Source organism: Schistocerca americana, unplaced genomic scaffold (genome assembly GCF_021461395.2).
Source record: "Schistocerca americana isolate TAMUIC-IGC-003095 unplaced genomic scaffold, iqSchAmer2.1 HiC_scaffold_47, whole genome shotgun sequence".
Lineage (NCBI taxonomy): Eukaryota > Metazoa > Arthropoda > Insecta > Orthoptera > Acrididae > Schistocerca > Schistocerca americana.
The window spans coordinates 695001-705000 of NW_025726203.1; positions in this window are offsets into that span (position 1 = coordinate 695001).

Consider the following 10000-nt stretch of genomic DNA (forward strand, 5'->3'; position numbering starts at 1 on the left):
GGGTGAGCTGCCATTAGCCCCCCCCCATGCCAGAGGTGCCGGTCGGGGGTAACAGACGGGCCCCAAATTTTTTCACTCTTCTTGGCAATATGGCAGAACAAATGGAGAGTGAATCGGCGCTTTCGGAGCATGATGCTCCAATTGATGAGAGAAGTTTAAATCAGACAGTTATGGAGAGGCACGCCTCCTTCCTCCGATTATTAGATCGGAGTGTGCGGCATGGGAAAATAAATGCCGATCAGATTAGGGCTTTGAAAGAGGATATAGCAAATTGGGCTCTTGCCCATGCTAAATTAGAAGGACAGTACGCGGAAGTGAAAGCTGAAAATGAGCGGCTCCGCAATGAATTACAGAAACCGCAAAGGTCGTATGCTGCAGTAGCAGCAGCGGCTCAACCTAAAAAGACAGTTCAAGAGACTATAAGGCAGAACATCGAGAAAACTGTACCAACAATTTTTGTCAAACCGAAAAAAGGCGAAGACGTTAAGAAGGCCAAAGAGCAGTTTGAGAAAAGCATAAATCCAAGAACAGATAAGATCAAAATTAATCAAGTCAGAACGACCAAAAACATTTTAATAGTTGAATTAGCCTCAACTGAGGACTGTGACAAACTATTAGCAAACAAAAAATTAAATGACTCCTTTGTTTGTGAGAAACCAAAGAAACGAAGACCACTAATGATGATGTACGACGTCCCGACGTACATGTCGCAGGACGACGTCATCAATTGTGCATATGAACAAAATTTTGAGGAAATTATGACAAAAGAAGAGTTTATTGAGAAATTTAAGTTACGATTCAAAACAGGGCCACGGGATCGACCCACGGTGCATCATGCCGTAGAGGTGGCACCTGATCTCAGAAAACTGATAGTCAAAACAAACAAATTATATATAGGATACACAGCGATATCAGTTAAAGACTATACAGCACTGGCAAAATGTACAAAATGCCAGGATTATGGCCATGTGGCCAAATACTGTAATTTTCAGAACTCAGTTTGTGGAAAATGCGGGGAAGATGGCCATGATAAAAAATCTTGTGACAAACGAGAAGTATGCATCCCATGTAGGTACAGAAAGAGGATCTGTCACTCCCCAGGACGGGAGTGTATGACCTACAAGTTGTTACTCCAAAGATTGATTCAAAGGACTGACTATGGCGACTAGCCGAAAAGTCCAGAAACGTAAGTCACCCAGCAAAGTAGCACGGGATGCAGAAAGATGGAGAAGGTGGAGGTCACAATCATCTTTGGATGAAGATGACGTAAGTAACGATTCTTACTTTGTTCCAGTTCCTGCCGTGCAGCCGGAGATGGTAGACTTCTCCTGTCAGGTCGGGTCCTTTCTGGCCGACAGGAGGGGGGTCTCGGTCGCGGCGGCGGGGTCGGGCGGGGCGGCGGACTTCTCCTGCCAGGTCGGGGGCTTCCTGGCCTCAAGGGGGAGGATATCGGCGTCTGGCACCGGCTCGGCTGCTGGACACACTGCAGAGAAGACATATAAATCACTAACAAATTTGTGTTTAGACAAAACTGTAACTGGTGATGGCACAGAAAATTTGTCAAAGGACTCTGTAGAACAAGTAGAACTGGAAACCTTGAAAGTAGAAGTAACTGGTGGTGGCAAGGTGAAAGAGAAAATGGACCCAATAGATGTAGACACCTCTGTGAGAAAAAGGACTTATAATAATTGTCCCCCTGGGAATACATATGGTATATGTGAGGAGTCATTAAGACTGTCACGATTAGAAGATCCAGCGATCTTGACGGTGGCTCTTAGGCAGCTGGTGAGGACCGGGTATCCCAGAGGAAGAAAGATAACATTCCCTGCTCTGGAGGATGCTGATTGCATCCAGCTCGCCGCAGTAAATATACCTCTTGATTTCAAAGAATTAGAGGAACTTGTATCGAAAGTTTTTGTTCGAAGGGGCAGGGTTTTTGACTTAAAGAAGATATATAATGATATGGTAATGATGTACGGCAGGATCGCTTTTGATCCTGCCCAAACTTGGCCAAATAGCCATTTCTATACAAGGTATCCTGATGCACTTTAGAGTGTTTCAGGTAAATGCAATGAGAAGTCAGTTAGTCTTACACGAATTAAGAAGACTAACAGAGGAATATAAAGTAGACATTGTTTTAATACAAGAACCATACTCCGTCTCGGGAAGGGTCCCTGGCTTTCCCGTCAACGCACAGGTGATTGCCTCAGGCCAGCAACCAATGACCTCAATCATAATATTAAGTAATTTAATTAAAACAACTGTAATTACTCAATTATGTACTACACATCTCACGGTTGTAGAAGTAAATTTAAAAGGACACAGTTTGTATCTAATGAATCTGTATTGTCAGTATAGACATGATATTGACACTTACCTGAGACAATTGCGGACAGCAATAAGAACCTTACAAGACAAGCCTATGATAATATCAATGGATGCAAATGCGAAATCGCCGCTCTGGCACAGCCCGGTACAAGACCACAGAGGAATTGAACTAGAAGATTTAATCATGGAACACAATTTGAATGTTGCGAATCTCCCCGGCAACCCTCCAACTTATAGGAGCCGAGCCGGGGCAGCATCTTTTATTGACATCACTTTAACCTCAATGGACTTTGCAAATAAAATTTTGAACTGGAAAATATACGACGGCATAACTACGAGTGATCATAATGTCATTGAATTTGAAATATCTGTGGAGGAGGACCGGGTGCCTGCAGAGTGGACAATGCGTTATGACTACGGGAGAGCCAACTGGGGCCTTCTGGAGGCGGAGTTCGATCCTCCAGAGCTCGGAATTGAATTTAACGTGGAAGAGGCAGTAGAGGCCCTAACTACCTCTATAAAGACGGCTATCGCCGTAGCGATACCAGTGAAAAGACGTCTCATTCGGAAAGCGACTGCGCCATGGACTCCGGAGCTGTCACGGCTCAGGCAGTCTATGCGTAGAGCACGCAGGAACTATCAAAGGGCTTTTGCCCAAGCAGAAAGACAATTCCATCTTACCATATACAGAAGACAGAAGAGGGTCTTTAAGGACACCCTAAATCAACATAGACAGCAGAGTTGGGAGGACTTCGTAAAGGAACATCTAACCCTGGACCCTTGGGGCATGCCCTACAAAATCGTGAGGGAGAAAATACACTCCCCAATGCAGCTCTCCACAATCAAAAAGGAGGATACTGACGACATGACAATTGACTGGAGACAAACTGCTGAGGAGTTACTCCGAGTGCTCCTACCGGACGACCGACCTGATCTGGACACTGAGCTGCAGAGGGAGATACGTCAGCAAGACCAAATAGAATACAATAATAATCTACAAGTCTACCCCTTCTCGCAAGAGGAGGTGGTACAAGCAATAAAATCCTTCGCGAGGCGGAAAGCCCCAGGGCCAGATGGTATACCGGCAGAAGTACTGCAGTGCATAGTACAAAAGTTGGCACCAAGTCTTGCCAAAATTTACAACAGATGTTTGGAATTGCGGAGCTTCCCAATATGCTGGAAAACAGCAGAAGTAGTCATAATCAAGAAGGGCCAAGATAAGGACCCTACATTAGTAAAGTCCTATAGGCCCATCTGTTTACTTGACGTTTTGGGAAAGACCTTTGAAAAGCTTCTGATGTCTAGACTGTCTAGCCACAGGCTTCTTCGTGGTATGAGTGAATTGCAATACGGTTTCAGAAAGGGCAAGTCTACATCTGATGCCATAAATAAAGTTGCAAGTATTGTGCACTTGTCCACGAAGAAATATGTCCTGGGCATCATGGTGGATATTTCCGGCGCCTTCGACAACCTGTGGTGGCCGGCGCTCTTTTCCCAGTTACGGGAGATGGAGTGTCCAGGCGCGCTATACGGTTGCCTGAGGGACTACTGTCGGAAAAGAGTTGCGAAAATCACGGCTCCTGGTGCCGTGATGTTGAAAGACATCTCAAAGGGCTGCCCGCAGGGCTCTGTGTGTGGCCCCGTGTTTTGGGATGTAAACATGGACCCCCTGCTGACAACTTTGGATGGGAACGACACGGTACTGGGAGCGGTGGCGTATGCAGACGATCTTTTCATCATGGTCGAAGGAGATAGTCGTGCTGAAATAGAGAATAAAACAGTACAAGCATCTGAGATCTTAATGCAATGGTGCCAAAAGTCAAAACTACAAGTTGCACCACATAAATCAAATTACATTCTTTTAAAAGGAAAGCTGGCCCGTGATCCAGTCGTGCGGCTGGACAATAGACTAGTTGCGAGATCTAGGTCTGCAAGATACTTGGGCGTCCTCATGGATGAGGCGTGGAGCTATGCTCCGCACATCGACCATGTGGCTACCAAATCCCTCACAATATTCAACAAACTGATCAGTATTGCTCAAAGACGTTTCCATTTGCCCCCTGGGGCAACTAAAATGTACAATAATTGTATACTGATACCAGTTGTGGGGTATGGTTCCAGCGCGTGGGCGCACAGGCTCACTCAGGTGAAACCAGCACGTGTCATTAGACGAATACAGCGGAATGTAATCATGCGGTGTGTTGGTGCTTTTAGCACCACACCCACGGACGCTTTGTTTGTAATAATGGGACTTCACCCGCTGGATTTAATGATTAGACAACATGCAGCTATACACTGGATCCAAAAGCGGGAATACGAAAAAGTAACAGCACTTATAGGAGAACACATGAATAATATCAAGCAGATTAAAGAGAAAATTACAGATATCTGGCAAGAGCAGTGGCAGTCCTCAGACACTGGGAGAAGGGTCTTCGACTTCTTTCCCAGTGTCCGCGAGAGGCTTAAGATGAAACATCTAACAATAACACTTGGAGTGGTACACTTTTTATCCGGGCATGGCCCATATCCAACATACTTACACAGAATTGGCAGTATGCGGTCGCCTGAGTGTGTCTGTGGCGCTCCTGTGGGGACGCCCGAGCACGTAGTTCTGGAATGCCCGGAATTCGATCCAGTTGCCAATGAGGCAAGACGGGAATTGCGGAACACACCGCTCATGGAGATATTTAGAAGCCCAGAAAGATTTAAAGTATTCCAACAACTAGTCGATCAGGTTTCAAAATTTGCAAAACTGATATTTGTGCGCAACGACGTAGATTAGAAGAGAGAAAAGCTGTACTCCTCAGCCAAGTCTGAGGAGTAATGTGCATCAAATTATAGACAAAAACCAAGAGAAGACTTAGGAAGGGAGGGTCGCAGGCCATAGTGATGTGGATGTCCATGCCACTATGGACGGGCGACCTCTGTCCGCCTTGCTCCTACGGGGCAGAAAGAAATATTGCGGACAGCGAAGAGGGCAAGATGGACGAAGAAGGGAAGGCTCCCCAATCTATGGAAACATAGATGAGAGGGATGCCTTGGGGTGGTACCAAGCGTGTGTTCCGCCTTCTCGCTTGTCCGAACGTCAAACCAATAATAAATAAAACTACCGACTAGACTATAAAAAAAAAAAAAAAAAAAAAAAAAAAAAAAAAAAAAAAAAAAAAAAAAAAAAAAAAAAAACCAAATAAGACCTTGTAAATAATTCCATGCACGTACAATAATTATTTGTTTGCTGTTAATTAGCGCAGAAGAGCGCGTTTCATTTTTTGTAATTGTAGTAGAGTAGTTATTTTCTTTTCATGTAGAATCGTAGAATAAAGGGTGGTGGAGGGATGTAAAAAAATAAATGTAAATAAATGCAGTGGTTTCTAGGTAGTAGAAGCCGGCCCACCTCCTCGTGGTAGGGACGGAAACGCTCCTGGTATCCCGGAGCGGCTAAGTGGCCGGAAGAAGTAACAATTGTTAATTACAGTAGAACTAACAGTTATGTAAATCACTGTAAATGTAATAACGTAGAATTGTTTAGTTATCACTACCCACTTAGGTTAACTAGATAGTGGGTAAATGTAAGTTAACAATAAATGTAAAAAAAAAAAAAAAAAAAAAAAAAAAAAAAAAAAAAAAAAAAAAAAAAATGTCCCTATACATGAGCTGCGAGCTGTACCAGTTACGAGCTAGAGACGCGATCGCGTTGCTCTCTGTACGAATGCCGATGCTGAGCGGTCAGCTAGGAGGCGCTCCATCCATGTCGGTACCGGTGAGCGTTGCACTCGCAGTCGCAAAAACGTACGGCAAGTATATTACTCGGAAGAGTCAATGACAGTCCACGCCCCCCTGCGTGGGAAGAGTCTTTCTAGGCCATGACCCACCGGAAGGGCGCAGCGTCCCCCACCCCAGACATGTGACGTCACACCATCGGTATTGACGACTAGACTGATTCCTTATAATCATTTGCCATACACCGGTGGAAGCTGCCGAGACGAGTAACTACATAGCGGGCTCGCCGTGTCACTAATGTACAGAGATACAACAGTTTCGACTGGAACCGGATTAAACGTATACACGGCGCTGATTAGTAATAGATAGAGCCATCAGAATACAGATAATGTATACAACTGTCCGTATACATGCTGAAAGACTCTGCTCACAATCACAACCACACGTCAGCCACACACCCTTATCACGCACTACTCTCTGCCTGTAACACGCACACAGACAATATGTAAGCACCAGCATGGAACAACACCCAGTGCATCCTCTCCGCCACATTAGACAATCCACACTGTCATAACCAGACTGGGAGGTCCACTCAGAAAACAGAATATCCCACCCACCCGACAACCACCATTGCTCAGCCAAGCCACCAACACCCACACATGTCCTACACAGGGGTGCACCCAACATCACAATACTGCCTCCTCTCACAGCACACAAACAATGGCAGGAATGAAAGACACAGGTCTGCCACAAGCATGGAATGAGAGCGCCGCCTGTCATGAGCCAAAGGTGCATCCTGACGTGGCAAATCAGATGATGCCGCAGGCATCCACTTACTATAATCACAATCAACAAACCGGCCGCCCCGCCCCCCATTAAACCTTTCCTTACAACAATGTGTACCTTAACCTAACCTATATCGTACCGTAACCTAACCTATATCGTACCGTAACCTAACCTATATCGTACCGTAACCTAACCTATATCGTACCGTAACCTAACCTATATCGTACCGTAACCTAACCTATATCGTACCGTAACCTAACCTATATCGTACCGTAACCTAACCTATATCGTACCGTAACCTAACCTATATCGTACCGTAACCTAACCTATATCGTACCGTAACCTAACCTATATCGTACCGTAACCTAACCTATGTCGTACCGTAACCTAACCTATGTCGTACCGTAACCTAACCTATGTCGTACCGTAACCTAACCTATATCGTACCGTAACCTAACCTATGTCGTACCGTAACCTAACCTATGTCGTACCGTAACCTAACCTATGTCGTACCGTAACCTAACCTATGTCGTACCGTAACCTAACCTATGTCGTACCGTAACCTAACCTATGTCGTACCGTAACCTAACCTATGTCGTACCGTAACCTAACCTATGTCGTACCGTAACCTAACCTATGTCGTACCGTAACCTAACCTATGTCGTACCGTAACCTAACCTATGTCGTACCGTAACCTAACCTATGTCGTACCGTAACCTAACCTATGTCGTACCGTAACCTAACCTATGTCGTACCGTAACCTAACCTATGTCGTACCGTAACCTAACCTATGTCGTACCGTAACCTAACCTATGTCGTACCGTAACCTAACCTATGTCGTACCGTAACCTAACCTATGTCGTACCGTAACCTAACCTATGTCGTACCGTAACCTAACCTATGTCGTACCGTAACCTAACCTATGTCGTACCGTAACCTAACCTATGTCGTACCTTAACCTAACCTATGTCGTACCTTAACCTAACCTATGTCGTACCTTAACCTAACCTATGTCGTACCTTAACCTAACCTATGTCGTACCTTAACCTAACCTGTATTGCGCCTTAACCTAACCTGTATTGCGCCTTAACCTAACCTGTATTGCGCCTTAACCTAACCTGTATTGCGCCTTAACCTAACCTGTATTGCGCCTTAACCTAACCTGTATTGCGCCTTAACCTAACCTGTATTGCGCCTTAACCTAACCTGTATTGCGCCTTAACCTAACCTGTATTGCGCCTTAACCTAACCTGTATTGCGCCTTAACCTAACCTGTATTGCGCCTTAACCTAACCTGTATTGCGCCTTAACCTAACCTGTATTGCGCCTTAACCTAACCTGTATTGCGCCTTAACCTAACCTGTATTGCGCCTTATCCTAACCTGTATTGCGCCTTAACCTAACCTGTATTGCGCCTTAACCTAACCTGTATTGCGCCTTAACCTAACCTGTATTGCGCCTTAACCTAACCTGTATTGCGCCTTAACCTAACCTGTATTGCGCCTTAACCTAACCTGTATTGCGCCTTAACCTAACCTGTATTGCGCCTTAACCTAACCTGTATTGCGCCTTAACCTAACCTGTATGGCGCCTTAACCTAACCTGTATGGCGCCTTAACGTAACCTGTATTGCGCCTTAACGTAACCTATATTGCGCCTTAACCTAACCTATATTGCGCCTTAACGTAACCTATATTGCGCCTTAACGTAACCTATATTGCGCCTTAACCTAACCTATATTGCGCCTTAACCTAACCTATATTGCGCCTTAACCTAACCTATATTGCGCCTTAACCTAACCTATATTGCGCCTTAACCTAACCTATATTGCGCCTTAACCTAACCTATATTGCGCCTTAACGTAACCTATATTGCGCCTTAACCTAACCTATATTGCGCCTTAACCTAACCTATATTGCGCCTTAACCTAACCTATATTGCGCCTTAACGTAACCTATATTGCGCCTTAACGTAACCTATATTGCGCCTTAACGTAACCTATATTGCGCCTTAACGTAACCTATATTGCGCCTTAACGTAACCTATATTGCGCCTTAACCTAACCTATATTGCGCCTTAACGTAACCTATATTGCGCCTTAACGTAACCTATATTGCGCCTTAACGTAACCTATATTGCGCCTTAACGTAACCTATATTGCGCCTTAACGTAACCTATATTGCGCCTTAACGTAACCTATATTGCGCCTTAACGTAACCTATATTGCGCCTTAACGTAACCTATATTGCGCCTTAACGTAACCTATATTGCGCCTTAACGTAACCTATATTGCGCCTTAATGTAACCTATATTGCGCCTTAATGTAACCTATATTGCGCCTTAATGTAACCTACGTTGCGCCTTAACGTAACCTACGTTGCGCCTTAACGTAACCTACGTTGCGCCTTAACGTAACCTACGTTGCGCCTTAACGTAACCTACGTTGCGCCTTAACGTAACCTACGTTGCGCCGTAACGTAACCCACGTTGCGCCGTAACGCAACCCACGTTGCGCCGTAACGTAACCCACGTTGCGCCGTAACGTAACACACGTTGGGCCTTAACCCAACACACGTTGGGCCTTAACCCAACACACGTTGGGCCTTAACCCAACACACGTTGGGCCTTAACCCAACACACGTTGGGCCTTAACCCAACACACGTTGGGCCTTAACCCAACACACGTTGGGCCTTAACCCAACACACGTTGGGCCTTAACCCAACACACGTTGGGCCTTAACCCAACACACGTTGGGCCTTAACCCAACACACGTTGGGCCTTAACCCAACACACGTTGGGCCTTAACCCAACACACGTTGGGCCTTAACCCAACACACGTTGGGCCTTAACCCAACACACGTTGGGCCTTAACCCAACACACGTTGGGCCTTAACCCAACACACGTTGGGCCTTAACCTGCTCTGTAATTGTCATACGACGCGTTAAATTAGTGTAGTGTTGCCTAACTGCAACCCCCGCAATATAGTTTGCTACTCGCACTGCCCGGTCCCCAGTGTATCGCTTCATGTTAAACACCTTGCAGCTATACACTGTAATGTGGATGGCAGCAGGACGTACATGCTCAATGCCCTTTGCAGTTGTTCATTGGCATTTGCAGTTGTTCATTGGCATTTGCATGGCGAAGCACTTAGCCTACGCTGTGGT